General features: G+C 42.1%; 1 protein-coding gene and 1 non-coding gene across 2 annotated transcripts in view; both read right to left on the bottom strand.

Moving 5' to 3' along the window:
• Positions 1–23,158, bottom strand: part of Grxcr1 (glutaredoxin and cysteine rich domain containing 1) — a 109,488-nt gene that overhangs the window by 57,918 nt on the left and 28,412 nt on the right. The gene's annotated exons all lie outside the window — the stretch shown is intronic.
• On the bottom strand, positions 22,714–22,855 carry LOC127206026 (small nucleolar RNA SNORA48). The gene has a single exon (XR_007832721.1). It is a non-coding gene; the product is annotated as a small nucleolar RNA SNORA48 (small nucleolar RNA).

The following is a 23,158-nucleotide window of genomic DNA, read 5'->3' as shown; positions in this document are numbered from 1 at the left end:
AGCGCCCCCTATTGGCTTACTCCTCATGGCGTGCGCAGCCGGCTTCCTAGTGGAGGCATCTACCCAGCTGAGAGGTCTACCTCCTAAATGACAAAACCCTAGCCAGCACTGACAGATGATGCACTCCTGGTCCTGTTTCTCTGGAGCTCTAATGGAGCAGCCACATGAACGTGGGAGACAGATGACTTTTCTAGGACTAAGGTTTCTCTTTAATATGAGGGAACTGTAATGTACTGTGTAAAATGTCCCTAGACACACATTATTAATTGTAAAACATTACAAGTATGCCAATGTCACTATCGCTCAATCCTATGCCTAAGGGAGAGACTTCTGTTCAAAACTAAAACCTCTTCTGGAAACAATGCTCCTCTAAAAGCCTCTCTTCCGATAAGAGCAATCTGGCCACTGTCGAGATATTTGCAAATGCTATCTCCACAGATAAAACCTGTATCAAGGTAAATGCCAAGATAATGATATTCAATAGTATCCAGTCCCAAAACCCTGGGCTTACAAAAACAAAAGCCAGGCAGCAAATCAACCCAGTGCATCATGCAAGCAGAAAGATTTCTTTTTTTTTTTTTTTTTCTTTTTGGTTTGTTTGTTTGTTTGGTTGGTTGGTTTGGTTTTTTTGTTTTGTTTTGTTTTTTGTTTTTTCTTTTCTTTTAATTTTATTTATTCACTTTACATCCCGGTTGTACCCTCCCCATTCTTCCTCACCTCCCAGTCCTTTTCCCCCTCTCCCCCATGTCCCTTCCCCTAATCCTCAGAAAAGGGGAGCCCCCCCTTCTCATCAACCACAGCTCATCAAGTTGCGTCAGAATGGAGTGTCCTCTTCCCCTGTGGCCTGGCAAGACAATCCTGTCAGGGAGAAGTAACTGAAAAGCTGGCAAGAGAGTCCATGTCAGGGAGAGCCCCTGCTCTCCTTACTAGAGGACCCACATGAAGCCTGAGCTGCCCATCAGCTACATCTCTGTAGGGGGCCTAAATCCAGTCTATGCAAAGTCTTTGGTTGGTGCCTCAGTCTCATCAGGCCACTCTGGGCCCTGGTTAGTTGGCTCTGTTGGTCTTCTTGTGGAGTTCCTGTCACCTGCAGGTCTTTTCTCCTCCCCCTACTCCCGACTCCTGACTCTTTCATAGGACTCTCTATGTCTCGCCCAATGTTTAGCTGTGACTCTCAGCATCTGTTTTGAACTGGGCGGAGCTTCTCAGAGGACAACTCTGTTAGTCTCCTGTCTGAATGCATAGCAGAGTATCATTAATAGTGTCAGGGGTGAGTCTCTCCCATGGGTGGGTCTTGGGTTGGGCCAAGCATTGGTTGGACATTCTTTCAATCCCTGTTCTATCTGCTCTATTTTTAGCCCTGCACATCTTCTAAGGCAGCATAAATTTTGAGTCAAAGATTTTGTTGGTGGGTTGGTGTTCCCTCCCTCTCTACTAAGAGACTTGTCCTCTTCAGTCTCTATGACCCAATGCCACTAGGAGTCTCTGCTAGAGGCCCTCTCAGATCCTCCCAGGATCCCACCCTGACTTAGGTCTCCAGCTTGTCACAGAGATGCCCCTCCCCCAGTTTCTCTTTGTTCTATAGCCCTTGTGTCCTCCCACCTCCGCTGTCCTCAGGTCTGATCTCTACCCTCATATTTCCTCTCCTACCTTGTTTCTTCCCTCCAACCACTACTTCTGCCTGTTCTATTTCCCCTTCTGAGTGAGATTAAACATCCTCCCTTGTGACTTATCTTCTTTGGGTCTGTGCATTGTAGTATGTTATTTTTCAGTTGAAGGACATCTAGGTTGTTTCCAGACTCTGGCTATTACAAATGAAGCTGCTAGGAACATAGAGGGGCAAGTGTCCTGGTTGTGTGGTGAAGCATCTTTGGGGAATAAGCCCAGGGGTGGTAGGGCTGTGTCTTGATGTAGAACTATTCCCAATTTTCTGAGAAAACGCCAGGTTGAAATTACAAAGTAGTTGTACAAGTTTGTACTCCCACCAGCAATGGAGGAGTATTTCCGTTTCTCCACATCCTCGCCAGCATGTGCTGTCGCTTGAGGTTTTTTTTTTTTGTTTTTTTTTTTTTTTTTATCTTAGCCATTCTGATAGGTATAAGATGGAATTTCAGTCATTTTGATTTGCATTTCTCTGATGACTAAGGACACTGGGCATTTCTTTAAGTGCTTCTTGGCCATTCAAGATTCCTCAGTAGAGAATTCTCTGTTTAGCTCTGTATCCCATTTTTTAATTGGGTTATTTTGTTTGTTGGTATTTAATATCTTGAGTTCTTTATATATGTTGGATATTACCTCTTTGTCATATGTTGGATTGGTGAAGATCTTTTCCCAGTCTGTAGACTATTGTTACATTCTATTGGCACTGCCCTTTACATTAAAGAAGCTTTACAGCTTTGCAATAAAGAAGTCACATTTATTAATTGTTGATCTTGGAGCCTGAGCTGTTGCTGTTCTGTTCAGGAAGTTGTCTCCTGTCCCAATGAGTTCAAGGCTCCTCCCCACTTTCTCTTCCAAATGATGTAGTGTGTCTAGTGTTATATTGAGGTCTTTGATCCACTTGGATGTGAGTTTTGTGCAGGGTGATGAACAGAGATTTCTTAAGGTCTATTTTCTTCTCATCCTTTGAAATATGCAATTTGCAAGTCCAGAAGAAAACACTGGACAATGACATCAAAATAAGTAGCTAGAATGTCCCACACTAACCATTTTCATAGCACCCTCATCTTACTGTAAAAGACCCTTGTACTTTTACTTAAAATCAAAGGAGTCCTTTCTCACACACACACACACACACACACACACACACACACACACACACACACTCCCACTAGATAAATGAGAATGTCCTCAATTTTCCACATCAAGGAAAATACTTCAATAACTAGGTAAATGTAACCAATTTCTTTTTGTGAGTTTGGATGAGACAAGAATCTACTTTAGGGTCCGGGATACCTGCACCTCATTTCAGCTCATGCATTCATAAATTCCAGTGTGGTGAAGAGAAGTGCACTCAGCCCCTTTGGAATTGCCAGAATAGATTGAGAACTGAAAACAAAGCTAGTGAAAACTCAGAAGTTCAGAAAACTGAGCCTAGCCTTGGACAAATTCCTAATCCCCAGCCCCGGCTTGGACTTCTGTGTTTGACTCTTCCATCCTTTGGATTGTGTGACTGATAATGATCCCAACTTCAACTAAATATACTCTGATTTTAATATTGCACAGAGGTGAAGTAACTACAGGAGAGCATTGTGGGAGATTAGAGCTGTGTGTGATGAGTGTGTGTTTTTTAGGAGTTTGCAGTCCTTTGATGCTGTAAGACAAGAGCTTTTAATATCTTAACTTCACAAGAGAAAACAGAGTCACAGAGTGCTATGTCCTGCCTAAATGAATCTGGTATTTAATCCAAATAATGGAATTTATGACTTTATGTGAGCTTATTAACTGTTTATTGACTGTGACTGTTTTTATGTCCCATTTTATTTGGTAAGGAACAAGAAATCAGAGGGGACAATACAGGATTTATGAATCATAAATTTTCATGGATAGAGGTTTTAAAATAGCATATTCATTAATTTCATTATAGCAAATAATTACAAGTCTTAATGTCCTTGAAAAGCAAACACTCACTATTTTACAAGTCAAATGTCTCCCATGAGCAAATATCAAGTGTCAACAGGGCTACAAGTCCTTCAAAACCTTGTTTTGGTCCTCGAGGAGACCATATTCCTTGAATCATGGCCCTTCCTACCTCCTGCCCCCATCTTCAAAGCATGTGACCACAGTCTATACTTCTTGGATTATGACCTTCCTGCTCCCATTTTATAACCACATTGTGATCAAAGTGGGTTCACTCAATAACCTAGGACATTTTTTCTCACTTTAAGATCCCTAGTTTCATTAATTTTTTGACTGAAAGTGTAACTGAATCATAGTTTCTAATGATTATGAGACAGGTAACATTTGGAAGAAGGTACACAGCCACCATCCATGTGTCTTCCACAAGCAGAAAGATAATTTTATAGGTGGTAGATATAGAAAAAAGATTAGATAGATGTGTGTGTGTGTGTGTGTGTGTGTGAGAGAGAGAGAGAGAGAGAGAGAGAGAGAGAGAGAGAGAGAGAGAGAGAGAGAGACTGGTTGATTTTAAAGTACCAGGTCATAAGTATACAAATCAAAAGACTTCAAGTTACACAACGTTAAAGTACAAAAGAAAACTGGAGTTAATGCAGCACAGCTCAAGCAGATGTCTAGCAGAGTCAAGAACACTCAGACCTGTGGCTGCTGGCCTGGCAATCACCCTTGTTAAACATGTATTTTCTTCCTTTGTTAAACATATACCTTAAAACTAAAACCCTAGTGCAAGTATAGAAAAGAAACACAAAACATCTTGTTCTTCTAAAACCTTCATAAAATCATCTGGGAGTAAGACTCTTCTTCAAGTGGTTACTTAAGAAACAGAAAAAAAAAAAACTTTATATATATATATATAAAGGCACAAAGCAAGTACCCTAAAGAGAAGATGGTGTTTCTTTGTCAACCTGGCATGATTCATCCCGTTTGTACTCTTCTCTGCCTCTTACCTTGCTTGCAATGTGCTTTGCCTCTAATTGCCAGAGACGCCTAGAAACTTGCTATGAAAGTCAGACACAAAGTATGACCAAGTGTGGAAGATCTTTTCTATGGCAAAGGAAAACAGTTAAATTTTCTGCATTAGAATCCAGATGGTGGGGGCAGCACACCTTTCACACCAGCACTCGGGAAGCAGAGGCAGGTGGATCTCTGAGTTCAAGGCTACCTTGGTCTACAGAGTAAGTTCCATGTCAGCCAGGGCCACATGGAGAAACCCTGTATCAAAAAACAAAACAAACAAACAAAATGCCTGCATTAGGGCCGAAGTTTGAAGCTGCTTGTGGGCTCCAAATGATACCAGATAATGTTGTAGCTCAGCCTCAAAGGGAACAAACAAATAACCATAAGATTTCAAAAGTAGAAAAATGCTGCCTTTCTATCTCCTCTTAAATTTCCATAAGTTAAATTACTTCAATAAAAACACCTAAACTGTGGGTCCCATGCCAGCTAGGGGAGCTCTTTTCTTCTCTGGTTCCTGCTGTAGCATTTAGAATGATTGGTAGAATTGTATAAGAGGGTTTTGCCATTCATTATTGTGGCTTCAAATGAGAAATGCACACAGGCGTTTTTGAGCAAGACTGATCAGATCAGTGACATTATTATAAGGAAGAAAATTATTTCCAGAATCTCTTTGCATCAGATCCTGCCTGGTTCGTTAATAGAAGCCTGGACAGAAGCTGATGGTTGGTGCCGGAGATTCAGCCGTGAGGAAAGGGGCCTAACTAGATTAGCAAATGAAGCAGTCAGTGCTCAGTAAGTGCTAGATTTCATTGTGAACAATTTTACCAGAAATCCAATCAACATGGGTGGGATACAAATCATGCCATTTAGTGAACCCTGTCTTCCAAGAATGTCAACTGGATTCAATTCTTGCTATCGTTTTCACAATATTTCTATTATTCGGTCTCACTGACAAGGAAAATACAATTCTGAGATATTACTAGCTTTTTTTGTGTCACAAAATGAAGAAATTTTTCCAATTGGTGTATAGACTGTTTGCCTTTAGTAGTCTTTTCTGGTCTGTCTTTCTGTTCCGTCTCCATGTTTGGCAATAGTCACTCTCTTTTTTAAGCATCCTGGCTTCAGTGAGCTCTTGAGTACACACATGCTGCCCTCTCTGACTCAACTTCAACCTTCTAAAGAATTCCAAAAGCTAACCGAAGGCTGGTGAACCTGGAATGGTTATTTTCAGCTCAGGCTCTTCTCCTGCAAGGACCTGAAGTCCAGCTAGAGCGTCTTCATCTGGATACATTCTCTGGAGGTTGAGTTCCAAAGCTAGTAGCTGTTGCTATTCACTGCCATCCTGTGCCAAACGCTTCCCACAGGATGCTCACCCAGAGCCGCCCTGGTCCAAGCCGTATGTCTAGGAATCAAGACAAGCTGTAGGCATTCCAACCTTTTCTCCCCTTCTTTGGTAGTCCTAACTCAGGCACTCGGACTTCACACCTGGATTGTAACAAGCCTCTTAACGGGACTCCTCGCTCTCAGATGAGCCCTTTCTAGCCCATTTCCCATAATTCTTATACAAGTTTCATTTCATATGATTTTTTAACAGGTTGGTGTGTGTGTGTGTGTGTGTGTGTGTGTGTGTGTGTGTGTGTGTGTGTGTGTGATGTGATCAGGTTTTATGGAGGCTAGAAAAGGTGGTATCAAATCACTCAGAGATGGAGTTACAGGAAGTTGTGAGCCACCCAGCATGGGTACTGGGAAGCCAACTCTAGACCTGTAGAAAAACAGGAAGTGCTCTTAAACATTAAGATCTCTCTTCAGCCCAGCAAATTTTCAGTTTGGTTTCGGTTTTGTTAGAAAAAGATGAGCATGGGATTCCTTGACGTAAGAGAATTGCTTCCTATAGCTTTGAGAATGAAATCCAAACACTTATACAAGAAACTTCCTTTATTCTTGCCCTTGCCCATTTCCTGCCCCTTGCTTCTTATAACTCTTTCACATACGCATTATTTATTTGATTAATATTTATACAGTTCTATGATCTAATGTTTATAGTTCTATATGCAAAATTCTCCAAACCAACAAAACAGTCTCTGTTCTCCAAACTGTGCCAAATCCTTTAGTGGCTTGCCTTTCTTTAGGCATCTCTGAAGACTGGAACACAACTGCCTCCACTGCTCACTTGACGTCTTTTTCTCTCAGTGGACAGTGCAGGTCAAGAGCACTAGCTCGTAAGACACTCCCAGCCTTTCATTCAATGAGATATAATCAGTTCATCTTCTGCACTCCCAGCTCTGTATATAATAACCTTCCTAGAAAAGATGTCCACATGGGCTGGAGTGATGGCTTGGAGGTTAAGAGCACTATCTGCTCTTCCAAAGGTCCCAAGTTCAATTCCCAGCAACCACATGGTGGCTTACAATCACCTGTAATGAAATCTGGTGTTTTCTTGTGGTGGGCAGGCACACATGTGGACAGAATATTGTATAGATAATAAATAAATCTTTTTTAAAAAAAGAAAAGAGGTCCACACTGCTTGTTTAATTTTTTGGGCCCTAGAAGTGTCTGGCACATGATCACAAACACTGCTATGTTCTGCATCTTATTGTTCTTCAAAATTCCAATTTTTAGTAATCATGTTTGAGGTCTTTGAGAAATAATGAGATGACTATCTTCACAACACAGGAGGAATGGAGAACTGGTTTGTACTTTCCTCCATGAAGGTACGTCAAAATTTCCATCTAGACAGCAGGCCTTCACCAAATGTTTTGACACCTTGTTCTCAGACTTCCAAGCCTTCAGAACCAAAAGAAATGGATGTTGTCTGGTTTAAAGTACTTTCTTTTAGCAACTCAAAGGTGAACAGACACAGTGCATCTCCCAGAACATTCTGGGACATAATATAGCAAATACAAGAAAAAGAGAAAGAAATATCTTCAAAATGCTTTCACACAAAAGAAAAAAAGCACTAATATTTCATTAACATGTGTCACAGAAACTGTCATTAAAGGAGACATTTGTGATGGACTTTTTCTTTCCATTCTTATTAACTTTTGTTTTGTTTTGTTTTCTGAGACAGGGTTTCTCTGTGTAGCCTTGGCTGTCCTGTACTCACTTTGTAGACCAGGCTAGCTTCAAACTCACAGAGATCCACCTTCCTCTGCCTCCCACAGTGCTGGGATTACAGGTCTTTATTAACAATTTTTATCTATACATTTTCTCTTCTCATATCCAAAGTAAAAACATAGTTGCTAGGGTAGGTTGACTATTCAAAACAGTTTTCATTATTCCAAACAGAAAAATAGTAGGCCATGTCACTTTCATGAAACTGAAACTCCAGTGCCAGCCCTAAAGATTCCTTCTGGTTCTGTACTGCAGAACAGCCAGCCCAAGGCCTGAACATCAAGGTGCACTCAAGGCCACCAGAAGAATTCCTGCTCCTACATTTTTATCATTTTTGGTAACTTTTTAGATGAAGAAAGATGAAATGATTGAAGTTTAAGGTTAAAATTAAGAAATGCTCTAGTTCTACTCAAGTAGATGATTTTAAAAACAAAGCAGTAGGTGGTGAGATGGTACAGTGGCACCCAGAGGAAGGAGCAATGTGATGGGCTACCACTGTCTTATTACAGGACAGAGAGCAGCATTATCCTGTACTAACATTTGGTTCAATGACTGTAGGTGTTTGCGTACCTGAAGAAATTCCAGCCTTCTGCCCTCCTTGTCACCAATGTTCACTGGGAAACACCTGCTGAAATAGAGTCTTAAAACCCTCTAAGGAAGAAAACTACATTCCAAAATAGTCAACATACAGTCCAACTTCATCCTCCGTAGCCACCCGCCAGCCGGATGTGGGAGGAGAAAGCATCTTTCTCTCTGGTTCTAATGAGACCATAAGCACGGAGGATGCCGGGGATGATGCCCTGAACCAACTGGGAAGGTGGAAAAGGAAGAAAGAAGCAGAAGTGAGCTGGAGAGAGGGTTGTGACACTGTTTCAACCCCCTTTCTCCATTCCCTGCCATGGTAAGCAGCTTATTTAAATCCGTCAACAATTTCATCTCTGTGTCACTTGTGTTGTCCTTTTTAATATGTCAGCCATTGGTTATTTGAGAGTTCCATACATATACACAATGCTCATTGACCAAATGCACCTCTTATTCTTGCAACTAAGTCACCTCAGATCCACCTCCATCTTCCTCAGCCCTTCCCAACTTCACACCTTTATTTATTTAACAACCCATCGACTTCAGCTTATGTCTCCCATCTAGGAATGGATGTGAGGATGTCCACTGGTGCCTGGCCTGCCAGGGATGATGCTCCTGAAGACAACTGACTTCCTCTTCCCCGGAAGTCATCATTGGTCAACAGCTTCTCACCTAGGGGCTTGGGAGTTCCTCCTCTCCCTGCGACAAGGTTGACTGGGTTTATCTTGTGCACTTCTTATACAGGTAGCCACGGATGCGGTGAGGTCATGAGTGCAGCAGTGGTTTTAGATCCGGAAGACACTGTTAGCCATTCTTCCACAGTGGTCTCTGAGTCTTGCAAAGGCGGGTGTGGCACAGATGTCTTAGCTATGGCTAAGCACTCTGCTAACATTTATTCGCTGTGTTTTGACTAGTTGTGAGTTTCTGCATTAACTGCCACCCATTGCACACACAGAAAGTGTCTCTGGTAAGGTTTGAGAGCTATGCTAATTTACGTGTAGAGAGATAGAAATTTAGAGGTGGTTTGATATGACGGATGTTTAGCAGAATAATAGTATTAAATTCATGCCTAGGGGTTTATGAATTACTGAGCTATTGATTATTTGAGAATTCCATCCTTATATACATGGTCAGATTTATCATCCAGGCTTATGTTTCATGCTATAAAGCAGGTCTTAAATCCAATCAAAAGAGGGTTGGTTACTCCCACAACATTTGTTTCACTGTTGCACTCATGGCACATCTTGCCACAATGGCCATTATTGTAACTCACAGGATTCCTAACTAAGTACCGACGACTACCAACACATACCCAGCCAGCCTACTTAGCACCCACAGTACTGTGAAATCTAGACGGCAGTATGGAAGCTTCCCAGTCAGTACTGAATTAGCTTTATCCTGTGGTCAAAGCGTATGGAATAATGGAGACAGAGGTATAAATGAAAGCATACTGTGATGATAGAACAGAAAATGAAAGTAAGGTGAGTGATAGCTAAGAATAAGAATATTTGGAAAGAAAAATATGATATGGAAATCTACTATTTTATAACTGTCACACACATGATGCACACACACATATATGTATATATATGCATATATATGAATATACTACACAGAAGATAGTACTGCCCACAGAAGCCATAGGTTACCAAATAAGTACTCTAGTGCTAAATTAAAGATACTGCCCCTTGAATTGTTGCTCTGGTATATCCAGAAAAACCCGCCAAACAATGCAGGCTATCACCCACCTTAGTGATAAGACATTAATGCTGTTTTGTCATCTTTTATTTTGTTGGGTTTTAATTTTTTATGTTTCTGTTATAATCGATTTGTCATTGTTTATGCCACTGTATCAATATACTATAGTCCAGGTGGCTTTCAAACATCATAAACATACTTTTCCAGCGTTCCAGATGCTGGGAAGTGCCAGATCAGTAGCCCATAGATAGACCCTGTGACTAGTGAGGGTCCATGCCTCCTAGACGGTGGTGTTTATGCCCTAACAAGGCTCTCAGGGTAGAATAGCTGCCCTAGGCCTCCTTTACAGAGAAAGGCACACACTAACCCTACTGTGAAAGAAAAGCGGAATGACACTATCGCCTTCTGAGGGCCCTGCCTCTTACTGCCATCATGCTGAGTACCAGGTTCCAACAGATGAAACTTGAGGAGACATAAAGCTCAGATAACAGAGTTGGGGGCAAAAGCTCAGTAAATAAAACACTTGCCTTCAATCTTGATAACTTGAGTTTAGTCCCTAAAACCCATGTAAAACAAGCCAGGTGTAGTAGTGCACATTTGTAATCCAAACTCTGGAAAGAGGAAAAAAGAGAGAGGGAGAGAGAGAGAGAGAGAGAGAGAGAGAGAGAGAGAGAGAGAGAGAATCAGATCATATAACTAAACAAGAGACTGACTGATAGAATACCTAGAATTCTAGCAAAGTGAATAAACTTTACAGATTGATTTTGTTCTTCATAACAAACAAACAAACAAACAAACAAAAAACCTAAAACAATCTTCCAGGAACTGCATTTTTTGGAAGAATTATAGCTACAGCAGTTTTCACATACTGGAGACATAAACGCGTCTCTACACTCACGTGTGACCAGGGATTGAGTACAATGAGCTCAGGACCGATAGTTTTATTCCTCCCTCTTAGCTGCTGAGGGTCATGATATCAGAATTTTTGACCTTAGCGGAAGGAAGCCCTCTGCTCATCTTACTGGTACTTCTCTCCAGTCACATGACCCATAGCAGCTCTGTTCCACATTTATAAAATAAGTAAATTCTACCTACATGCTCACCTTATCCGCCGCCCACACGGCTTAAATAGGGTGGGACACTCTGATATTTTATTCGAAGTGACCTAAATAGCCACTACCATCACTAACACTCCTTGTGGCTTATTGCTTGAGTCTTCAATAACTTTCCCATAATTCCTTTCCTGAATGGTTTGTCTACTTGATTACCTAATACCACTATTGTTTTTGCCCTGATTCCCAAGATCATTCTTCTGTTTTTTCTTTCTTTCCATCCATTTTGAAGTCTAATGAATGTTTCTCTTTTAAAATCTTGCATAAGCTTAAGCTTAGCAAGTCTAAAAACAAGCTTTTACAAAATCCCATATTTTCTATGACCTACCCTCTTGACTCTGGACTGTTCTCTGCTGCTAAGGAGGAGGACACCTCCATCCTGTCTGCTGATGGTACCCAAGTCATAGCCACACCCACAATCATAGCCACACCCACAATCATAGCCACACCCACAGTCATAGCCACACCCACAATCATAGCCACACCCACAATCATAGGATATGTCCTATGAATACTCTCTTCCTCCTGTCACAACATACAGCTCTGAGCTCTCATAGCTCCTACTGCCTGCTGCCTAGATTACTGTATCCTATTTTCCTTGTCTAATTTAAGTTTCTTCCCAGTATGCTATCTCTTTCCCACCAGTATCAGGATGATTTTCAAATGTCCTTTCTATAAAATTTAAATATGTATATACATATAAGTGGCAATGAAAATTTTTCCTAACTCATAACAAATTTGTCATAAATTTGTTCTTATCAATGCTTCATTAGTAATTTTTTTAAAAGCTGGCCACTATTCCTTGCCACATAAAATCCAAACTCTTAGCTTGGTTTATAAACTCCTTTATAACCTGTCCCAAACTTATTAATTTTCCTTACCTTTGTGACTCCAAATATGTTCTTATTGGATAAAATAGGGCTTTGTGCCTTACCACTGTAGATACTGTGGATCAGATAATAAACCTGGGGAAATCTGTGAACTACCTTGTACATAGTTCAGTGTTCCACAGCATCCCTGGCAGAGGTCAATAACAACAGCCTCATGGTAAAAGACAGAATGTATTTGACAGCCTTGAAGAAAACATCTTTCCTATCTCGGTGCGTCTAAAATTCTGGATGTAAATCAATCTCCATCACATCTTGTCATTATCAACTTAAAACATCTACCTAGACCTAAAAAATCTTAACCCCTAAACAACTAAGCTTCAGTGTAAAATTAAACTATCTGGTCTTCAACTCCATCAGAGACTTGAGAAGGAATAAACTTGTTTACCTGAGTATGCTGGGAGTGCAGGTTAGTAGCTTTCCAAATGAGAAGATGACAGAGACAATTTTCTACCTGAATAGCCACCCAAAACTCTCTATAACGTTGGAGCATCTTCCCTTATAGATGGCCAAGGAAAATACAAACTCCTTAGTTGCATCAGTTACCAACAAAGAGTTACAATTCATGTAGGAACACAGATGTAAAGAGGAAACTATTAGGCTATAGCCTTTATTTTCTACACTGAGTGGCCTTTTTAATCTATTCATAAGTAATTGTACGTTTTTGTCCTTGGCAAGTGTTGTTAAATGTCTATGAGTTTTATGAAACTAAAAAGCATTCATCAGTCCAAAACAAAAACAACAACAACAACAAAAAAGACAGAATGTATCCAGACACTGGCAAAGGCCCTCCGGGAGCAATTCTGCATCAGCTGAGAACCACTGACTGGAACTGTGTATGGAAATGCATGAACTGACAGACTGTCTTGGGAAAGGATGTGTAGACACACCAGACCCTTGATGAGGCCTGCGCTCTTGTTCTCCACACATACTTTCCCATGGCTTTGGCCATTTTGTTCCCTGAGTCATCATATGGGCACTCATTAAGACAAGTGTCCAAGACCTGCTGTGGAGATTCTGACTCAGCCACTTTAGGATCGAGCCTTATCTGTACCTCAAGTCCTTCCTGCGAAGGTTGTATATTTTTGAAGTTTGGGAGCCCTAAACTTGAAGCCAAAACACCCGAATTTCTTTCTGAAGATGAAAACAGTTGATCATGGAGAACTGAAAGCCCAAGATTTCATTTCCACTGTATTTTCTTTACGTCTTTATATCCAACAGTCCCCTTTTGATAAGAACAGTAACCATTTATGAAGAAACAATAAATATCATCAGGCACTGTGCAAGTAATTTCCTGTGTTGCTGCAATCCTGTGATATGGCCTCAGTTTTTGAAAAAAAAATGTAGAAGCTGAGATTCAAAGACATAAAGCAATTTTCTCTAGTTCATTTAGCTAACATGTGGGAAAAGAGAATTGAATTTTGGTGCCTTTATCTCCCAAACCCAATAGTGGGATGTAGTGTAAAATTAAACTATCTGGTCTTCAACTCTATCAGAGACTTGAGAAGGAATAAACTTGTTTACCTGATGCTGAGAGTGCAGGTTAGTAACTTCTATTAAAGACATTGTAGTTTCTTGCTTCCAATGACCCTCTCACAACCTCCTCTTCAATCTCTGCTGGTCTAACATGGTTTGATTACTATACAATGCTGAGGCTCATGTCCAAGACTTTACACATACGAGGCAGGTATCCCATTCCTAAACTACATAGCCAGCTGTTATGCCACAAATAATGCTCGCTTATGTAACTGAGCATATTGTGCTGAGTCAAACTGTCAAAAATTTTAAGTTGTCATTAATTACTATTACTATTTGTCATGTATGCTTTTACTCCTAAAATAAAGCTGAGAATGGGAGAGAAGAAAGAGTGACTAAATGTCCCTCTAAAATTCCTGTAAGATACAAGACACACTGCTGTAGCTTCTGAGGAGGTGGTCCATGGGTCAGGGCATCAGCAATCCCGGATGGCGGACCCAGGCCCCACCATCACTGGGTCTGATACAGCATTTCCACGGTTCCACGGTTTCCAATACACAGTGCAGGCTACTAGTAATGAATTCTGAAGTTTCTCAGCCTTTTGGCTACAAAGCTGAACTTTCAAATAGAAAGTTTCATTTGGTTTGTGCCCTGTAGAAAATAAATGAACATTCTACAGGAAGTTTGCCTATTCCTGTGACTGCTGGGAGATGCAAGCTGTCATATCGCCCTGCCCCCCCACCTCCTCCTCTCTAGTGGAGACTTCCTAACTCAAACCTCCCACATTTGGGTACCCACACTCTCCTTTCTTGACTTTATTTTAAAGAAAATATGAAGCAACATAGCATAAGACCTTGCATTTTAAAAAAATGCAACTCACTTCACAAAATTTGTATTGGAATGAGACCTCATCGTGCTCAACATTTCCAGCTGAATATGTGTCACGTTGCATCCCGTTTACCAGATACAAGACACTAAAATTGCCCAGTTTTGCTGCCAGCTCTATTTTCACAAGAGTGATTTCATTGTTGTCACCATACCAGCTACTAGAATAACTCCCTGTGAAAAGATGTAGTCCAGCATCAGTAATGTTAGCTTTACTCCATCTCTGGAAGGCAGAGCAAGGACAAGCTGTGAACTGAAACCCTCCTGAGCAGGCTTAGAAAGGATGTTCACAAACTGCTCTTCGTTGTGGGTCCATGGCAGAATTTTCAAGCAAAAGCCTCATTCTCCTGACAGATCCACGCTGAGCCCACCCTTAACCTAAAAAAAAAAAAATAAATGAGGAGGGCAGTGAGAGTGCTGCCACCTACATTAAAAATCATACTTTTTGTTATGGTTTTGACTTTCAAGAGTGAAGATAATTTTGCCCTTGTTAAAATTTCCATCCTATCCCTGTTGTATATATTATAAGGTAACGTGTTGATTTTAAGCCCTTCACCCATTGCCATTAAAGAGAAACCTGCCTGAAGCCATCGAAGCAAGCCTTGTAGTGTGGGCTGGTGTTCGGCTGGGAGGCAGAAAGGCCAGATCCCCATTTGGTGGCATCTTGGGGATTTTGTATAGGTTATCACTTACCTGATACTAAAGCAGAAGAGCATTGTTAAATAATGGGCTCACAGACTCAGTGGTTTTCCCGGGAGCCAAGCAGGTGAGTTAAATGTGGGCATCAAGTGATGATGCAATTTGCCCTGAGGGAGTACTGAGCTGTACCTACGCCCTCAAAAGATACTTGGGCTGAAGATAATTTTGAGAGATTATTGTAACCAAATTTCTGAAACTCACATTCAGTCTTCAGACTATTCATGGTTCCTATATATGTTAGTTTCTCATGTGTCTCCCAGCTCTAACCATACACAGTATTAGCCTAGTTACTACCAAAGAAAATAATAGCCATTTTTATGCAATAATATTAACACTTATTTAGTGTTTGTTTGTACGTCAGGCCTTTATTTAAAGACTGTGCTTACAGCGACTCATTCTGATCCTCACAACAGCTCAGTGAAGCAGGATCACTGCAGAAGTTCCTCTTTTCAATATGAAGAAACCGAGGCACAGAGAACGAGAAAATTTCCGTAGAGAAGCCACATATATTTGGTATGTTTAATAAATACTGCTCCCCATAAAGTAGAATAGATTAAGTGATAAAACTCACAATTGTGCCCATATTCACATTACAGACCTTAATAAAGAGATTCAATGAAAGATGAACATAATCATTTCAAGTTAGGAAATATGTATGTAACATTATTTAATGTTCTGCCTCACTCAAAGTAACACATAAGGTTATATTCATGTCCTCTATGAGGAAAAGTAAGCTGTCTTTAGAGAAATTTTATTGTTATAATCTAGAGGACAAAGAGAACACTATCGTGCTGTAAAAAGGTGAGTAGCATAAAGTTTAGTAACGTTTAACATTCAAGAAAAAGTTTTGTCAGAATCACTGGACAGCCAACATGGTCAAGAAATAAGAATTGTTTTAAAAAATTGATGAAGTTTCTAGAATCCAGTTAACACTGTTGACCCATTTACAGGAATATTGCAGTTGCAGTCTGAGCCCAGGGATTAATAAATTATGATCCAGGTATAAGATCAAGTGAAGCCTCAGATATTACAAATAAAAAATTGGGATTTTCAGCCCTAGCTCTAACCTTTAGAAAGCTTGAATAAGGCTTGCTTCGATTTCAACAGCAGGAAAAGATGGGCACAGTGAAAACTAAGTTCTTCATGGGTCCATGGAAGGACTGAGGTGACAGAGAAGACAGAGATGCCAAACTCTAAACCACGGAGATGCATCCATGTAGACATGTAACTGAGCTCTCACCTACAGCAAAAGTCAGTGCATCCATAACATATAGGACATTTGAGTTTCAATCTCTTGTCTGTTTTCTACTACTGTGATTGTGTGTGTCTGTGTCTGTGTGTGTGTGTGTGTGTGTGTGTGTGTGTGTGTGAGTGAGTGAGTGTGTGTGAGTGTGTGTGTCTGTGTTGCCCTCTACATACAAGTGCCAAATCCTTGGTGGCACTCCCTTTTGCCCTCCATTAGAGAATTTCCTGCAATGAGATTGTCAAATACCAGAAACTTAATGCAATCCTGGATTCACAAATTTAGAGAGAAAAAAAGTCTAAAATGAGGGTACAAATGGATTCTTCATAGGAAACTCACTAATATTCATTTTACTGAAATAGAGGTTAAAAGGCAAATTAGTAGCTAATCCTCCTGCAAAGTAGACTAGAATAATCAGTCTCTACTTGCTGAGAAGATCATAGCTAGGGAGAAAGCCAGGGGAAGAATTGTCAGAGGTAATTATTTGAGACAAGAATCCAACCAGGATTAAGGAGATTAAACGCTTGATGCAGGACATAAGAGAAGAATAAAAGATGGAGCTGCACAGGGAGACCGCCAAGGCCAGTGCATCTGGACCCAGGGGCTGCACAGACTGATGCACCAACCGAGGGCAATGCATGCAGAGAACCTAGACCCTGTGCAGAAGTAGCAGATGGACAGCTCCTGCTCCATGGGTGAGAAGGGGGAGGGAGGGGACCGCCTCTGACATGAACTCTGGTGCCTGCGGTTTGATCACTGCCCCTTGGTGGGGCGGCCGTGCAGGGATGCAGGCTACCCTGGTGAGAACTGATAGACGGTGAGGACCAGTCCCCCCCCCTCCCCGCATCATAGGTCTAGAGGAGGGGAATAGGGCGAAAGAGGGAGGAAGGGTGGGAACTGGAAGGTAAGAGGGAGGGGATAACAATTGGGATGTAATCTGAATAAATTATTTAAAATTTAAAAATGAAAAAATGTAATTTCAAAAAATTGTTTTCATGGAATTCTTTTTTAAAAACTGATATATATATATTTAAGGAGAAGGACAGAGAGGTAAAAATCTCCACCATGTAGGATTTCTCTGGTTTGGTGGAAGAGGAGGACCCTGGCTTGTGGCCACACAGAGGTGGGATCTGCAAAGGAGTCTCTGTTCCTGTTAATGGCTGCCTGGCAGCCCCATATAATTTGTTTATAAGCTCTGTCTTCACTGAGCATGTTACCACACGTTATACTGCTGCCTGCTATTTCTATGTGACACACTGTCTCAACATGCACCTCATAATTTCATACTTGACGCTGTACGCCATGCTTCTCCATGCGCACTAGGTGTGATGGTGGCAGTAGCAGAGTAACTCTCTGTCATCAGAAATAGCAAGAACCCCCTTTGCTGAGCTAAGTGAGAGGTACATTATTGCTGCCTTTGCTCCACGCTCACCTCCTGCCCTTCCCCCTTCACCTTGCAAGGCATGAGTCCAGGATTTCCTCCATTCCTGTGCCTGTTGCAACAAACTCTCAGCCAATGAGGCTGAGGAAGCAGACTATAGGAAACTCCTACTAACTAATAACCAGCAGTGTGAACACCCTACCCTTTCATCACGTCACACACTGGCAAGATGTTTCCCTATTCTATTGGAGGACTGAGGCCTCTTACCATGTCACAAAGCCAATGTGCTTGGTTCAAGACAAAGCTCTACAGGCATACTAAAAACATAGTTGATAATTACCCAAATACCACATATCCTGTCTCATAGCATTTGACTTCTAAGAGATAGCCAAGTTATCGCATTGATCTTCAAGTCAGGAGTATAAATGGACATGTGCAGTCATAGAAAGCAACCTCTAAAAATTTTAAATTTCAGTCTCTAGATATAAATCACAAGTTCTAAGAACTAACTTCTTTCCCTAAGCTGGTGACATATCCTTGGATACCTCATGTACCTGCCGATCAAACAGAATGGCACTGTACTCTAAGAGGTTCAGTAAGAACTGCCAAAAAACGGTGGTCTGGAGGGTTTCTGTGCCGCCCGTGGGCACCGCGTTCACATCGTGAGCTCTCCCCTCGAGGCAGTGAGCTAAAGAGCTCCGATCTCTCTCTGTCTACAACAACAATGTTTCAGGATGACAGAAAAGGAACTGGGTTTTATACCACAGCATAATAAAAGGATGTGCAGACGCAAGCTGGGTGCTCTTAAAACATGGTGTCTGAGAAGATGGACTCTGCCCTCACATTCAAGAGCCCATGGGAGATAAGAAAGCACTAGAAACATGACGTAGGTACAGCAACCAAACAGAGTAGGCCAAGGGGAAATCCTGGGACTCTCAGACTTGCAATTTGGAAGATGATGAAGGACAAAAGTGGGCCAGCCTCTACCCATCCATCCCAGCTGCAACCAAATGAGGAAATTCTGGCAGCCTTATTTCGCCGTGTTCCACTTTTGTCAAGAGATGAGACTAGTCCGGATTCTTCATAAACTCTCCTGATTTTAAGAATATTGTTAACTATATAAGTTGATTTTTACCCCACATATTTTCAAATGGTTGTTGGATATTATTAAAAATGGCATCTTAATGAGCTCCCAAGGAGAGCCTAAAATAGATTCATCCTAGCATGCAGTGCATGCAGAAAACTGCAGGAAGAAAGGTCTTCCAGGACTTTCTCCACATGAGTGAAACGGGACCCCTGCTGAGAAAGCACTCACGTGCCAAAATGGAGAGGTTAAACACGGGAATCTGTTGCAAAAACAATGGGGGGGGCAGCATGGATCAGGACAGACATGGTGCAAGCTTGCTCTGCCAATGATCGGAGCAAATAACTTCAGCACAGGGACATGGTCATCTTCATAGCAGTGTCTGGTAACCGGACGGACGCTGATTTACCGCAGGACTGTCCCTCCCCTGGGAAGGACTCAGAACTCAGAGTACCATCTGGGAAGTGGAAATCACCAAACTGCCGATCTTGAACCCCTCTGCTTCTACTATTTATAAACTTCCCAGTCATGGGTACTTTGTTGTAGTAGATTAATTGGACAAAGTTACCAGTGGGGAAGTTCTGTATGGTCTGGACCCTGAAAGTGTCATGCCCTCAGTTAAGTTCCATGTCAGGCCTTATACTGCAGGATGAGTAAATATTAGTGTGAATGCTTTGTATCTTCTCTTCTGTTTAATTGTCCAAATATGTTCTCGTTTCGTAGAATTTGCTTTGGGCTTAATAAAAAAAACCCAGGTGATTACAGTCTACCCAGAAATACCAAAGGTGCTTTTTAATGTTTTAACTACATTTATTGTGTGTACACATCGGCCAAAGGGCAGACTGTGAGACTCAGTTCTCTCCTTCAACCTATGAGTTCCTGGCATCTAACGTTGTAGGGCTTGGTGGAGTTCACCTTTCCCGAAAGAGTGCTGGCCCCAGCGTCCCTCTTCTTCTAAGGAAGATTCTTCTGCAGTGCACTCATTCCCCCTGAGAATGACTGTTAGCCTTCATCCTGACTGGCTACCTGGTTTTGGACATTGTGTAATTAACCCGAGCGTCTCTGGCTTCATTTCTTACTCTCCGCCATGTAAGGGAGAGTAAACATCGGGTCTGGAATTACCACCAGTAAAATTCTTGCTGGTGCATCTCGGCTGAGCTGCAGACATATAACATTTTTATTTGGCAGTTCCTCCAGCCCTTCAGTTGGGATTAATTACCCTGCACGCGCTGTCTGCCTAGTGTGACAAAACAATTTTCATTCATCATCTGCAAGTGTGAGATTAATGGAAGCCACAGGCTCATTGGAATGGGGCAGTAAGCTCTCATTTGTGCTGTCAACACTGGAGAAAGTGGGACACAGTTTTTCTTTTCTCTGTACTGCTTTTAGGCAGTAAACCAGTCCAGAGTTTCATAAATGCCAAGTACAGTACTTTTAGATAATACATATATTTATGATATATATTCCATATATGGTATGGTGTGTGTGTGTGTGTGTGTGTGTGTGTGTGTGTGTGTGTGTGTGTGTGTGTGTGTGCATATGTGATAGTTACATGTATTGGGAAGACAGCGGAAGCCTCTAAACACTGGGAATAAATTCAAATTACAGAAGCCAACCTCATACCAGTCCTATTTTTTAAAAGAGTAGATTATTAAGTTTTGTTACATAAAATTATAGGCTTTGATCCTAAACCAATCACATTAGGGTAAAACGCTACAGGGAGAAAGATAATATAGCTTTCAACAGTATGCACAGTTACATATTGAAACTCAGCATTAAACTTAAACCATCCTAAAGACAGAAGAGGCGTGAGTAAGGACCACCTGGACAGATTTGGGGTCTCAGACCCATCCAGTGATCAGATAGTGGGGACTTGGTGGATCTGAGTCACCTTATCAAGTAAACGATGACATCAGCAGCAGCAAAAGTAAAAGTGCCCGTGACCTTGTGCACAGAGCAAGAAGGGGAGGGTAACATGACCTTCAAATGACAGCAGCAATGAGCAGCCTATCACCAGCCTTGGGTGTCTAACACTCTTCTGCACCGAGCACAGCCGACTGAGTCATGGATGAGGCAGGAAAAATACCACGTAGTCATGTAACAGTAATGCTAACAACAACTGTAATCATCTTGTTCTCAAAGTATGACAGTGAAATTGACAGGGGCATGTTGAAAAGATGCCAGGCCACGTTTTAAGGAGCTTCCACTTGCCAAACCTGGAGTGTTTACAAATTATATGAGGACGATGGTAGATTACAACCCAGTGAATAAGAACCCACAAGTAGGTATCCTGATAATAAATTGATGGGTAAATGAAGCTGTGAGAGAGAGGTAAATGGCATGTCTTATAGAAAATGCAGGCTAATATCGGTATTTTTTAAAGCTTTTTATTGATTCTTTGTGAGTTCCATATCATGCACCCGAGTCTAGCTCATCTCCTCATCCTCATACCTGCCCTTTGCCCTTTAGCCTCCCAAAATAAAATACACATAAAAAAAAAAAAAACCACCATAGAAAGCATCTCATCTTGGAAAATGTAGCATGTCCCAGTGTGTCCCACAGTATAGCCCTCAAACCATACATCTTCACTTGCAAACGTTCATTACAATGAGTCAAGTTTAAGTGCTCTGGCTTCTGTGACACCATCAACACTGGATCCACATTGGGACTCCTCCTGATTATCCTGTTGTTGCCCTATGTCGTGAAGATCCTGTAGCTTTCCAGCAGTAGGACTGGCCCTTTCGTAGGTCCCAAGTGTTCTCATATGATATAGAGTTTGGGGTGGGCCAATTCAGAGCCCTGGATATGGATCCTGGCCAGGGTAGTGGCTGAGTTGTTCAGCCCACCAGCTCTGCCTTATCTGCACCAATAGCGTAAGCTCTCCAGCACTGCTCCAGCGAGGTCACCCAGCTCTCTTTCTCTCCTGCCATTGGGGCTGGCTCACCAGCACCCAAGCCTCCAAGGCCAGCTCTACTGTGCTGCCCAGTGGAGGTGCAGGGCCCACTCTCCCAATTGCTGTGGACTGTGAGGGGCTGGGTCAGCTCTCCCAATCTCACACTCTCAGGGCTCTCTCACCAGTGCCTTTGCCATCAGGCCAGCCCCATTGTGTTTTCCAGGAGAAATACAGCCAGTGAGGGGGCAGGGTTAGATCTCCTGGGCTCTCATGACCCCAGAGCCAGCTACTGCAGGTGGCGAGGCGGGGTGGGGAGAACATCACCCCGACACCCATGTCACACCAGAATAGTAGCAAGGCCAGCTCTCCCTCACTCTCACCCTCAAGGCTATATTACCCTGGCCCCGTCTACCAGGGCCAGTTCTATTGTGCTGCCTGAGCAAGAAGCAATGCTCGCTCTCCTGAGTCATGCCAAAGGTAAGAGATAGAGCTGGCTCTCCAGAGCCCCACATCCAGATGAGGATGGGGTCAGTTATGGACATCCATGGGAGGGTCCCTGTCAACAGCTGCCTGCAGCAGAGACATCTCCATGTTTTCTAGTGGTGACATGAGCCACAGACATCAACACCGACCCCCTGCTGCTGTGTAGCCACAAATTGAAACATGGCCCTCAGAGGGTTACTCAGGCTTTAACTTTGCCATGGCCCCAGGTGGTGGGGCTGGCCACTCACAACAGGCTACTCCTCTCTACCCTGGAGTCTCCAGTTCTATCTCTCTTCATAATGACCAAGCTGTTCCACTTCTCTTTCTCTCCCATCTGACCACCACATAGTCGCATATTGGGGTGGCCCCCACTGCAGACTGGCCACAGGGCTGGCGGTCCCCTGGGTGACATCCTCCATTTGTGCTGCATGGTGTGGTGGTTAGTGGGCATCTATGGCCCGCCTGGCCCGTGAGCTGGATAGCAGGTCTGAGGGTGGCATGGCAGTCCACAGGTCTCTGTCTGTCTTCTTCCTCCCTTGCTGCACTACCTGGGTTGGTTTGATTTGATTTGATTTGGATCTTATTTTTATGAGTCTTTGGGCATACGACAGCTTTGGCCACCAAGCCAGGCATCAAGCTAGGATAAGCAAAGGACGGCCATCTGCTCTGCCCCTGACTGATATAAGATTAACACCAACAAAGTGTCTCTTTGCCCACAGGCAAGGGAACATCTGGGTTTTTTTTGTTCTGGTTTGGTTTTGGTTTTTTAGAAGATTATCATTTTGAATAGCTTTGAAACCACTTGTAGCCCTATCTTCAAGTTTACAGCAATCCTTTCCTGGCCTCCATAGTGGCTGGGATTACAGATCTGTGCCACCAGGCCTGTCAATTTTGCAAATATAATTTTAAACGTTGAGACAGGTAGAAATCATCAATTACTATTTTTTACTTTATATATAGATATTTTATGAGGAAATTTACATGTGTGTACATATAAACAATATGTTGATACATGCTTAAAGTAGCTTCAA

This window comes from Acomys russatus, chromosome 22 (genome assembly GCF_903995435.1).
Source record: "Acomys russatus chromosome 22, mAcoRus1.1, whole genome shotgun sequence".
In the NCBI taxonomy this organism is placed as follows: Eukaryota; Metazoa; Chordata; class Mammalia; order Rodentia; family Muridae; genus Acomys; species Acomys russatus.
This window is presented reverse-complemented; position numbering and strand designations above follow the sequence as displayed.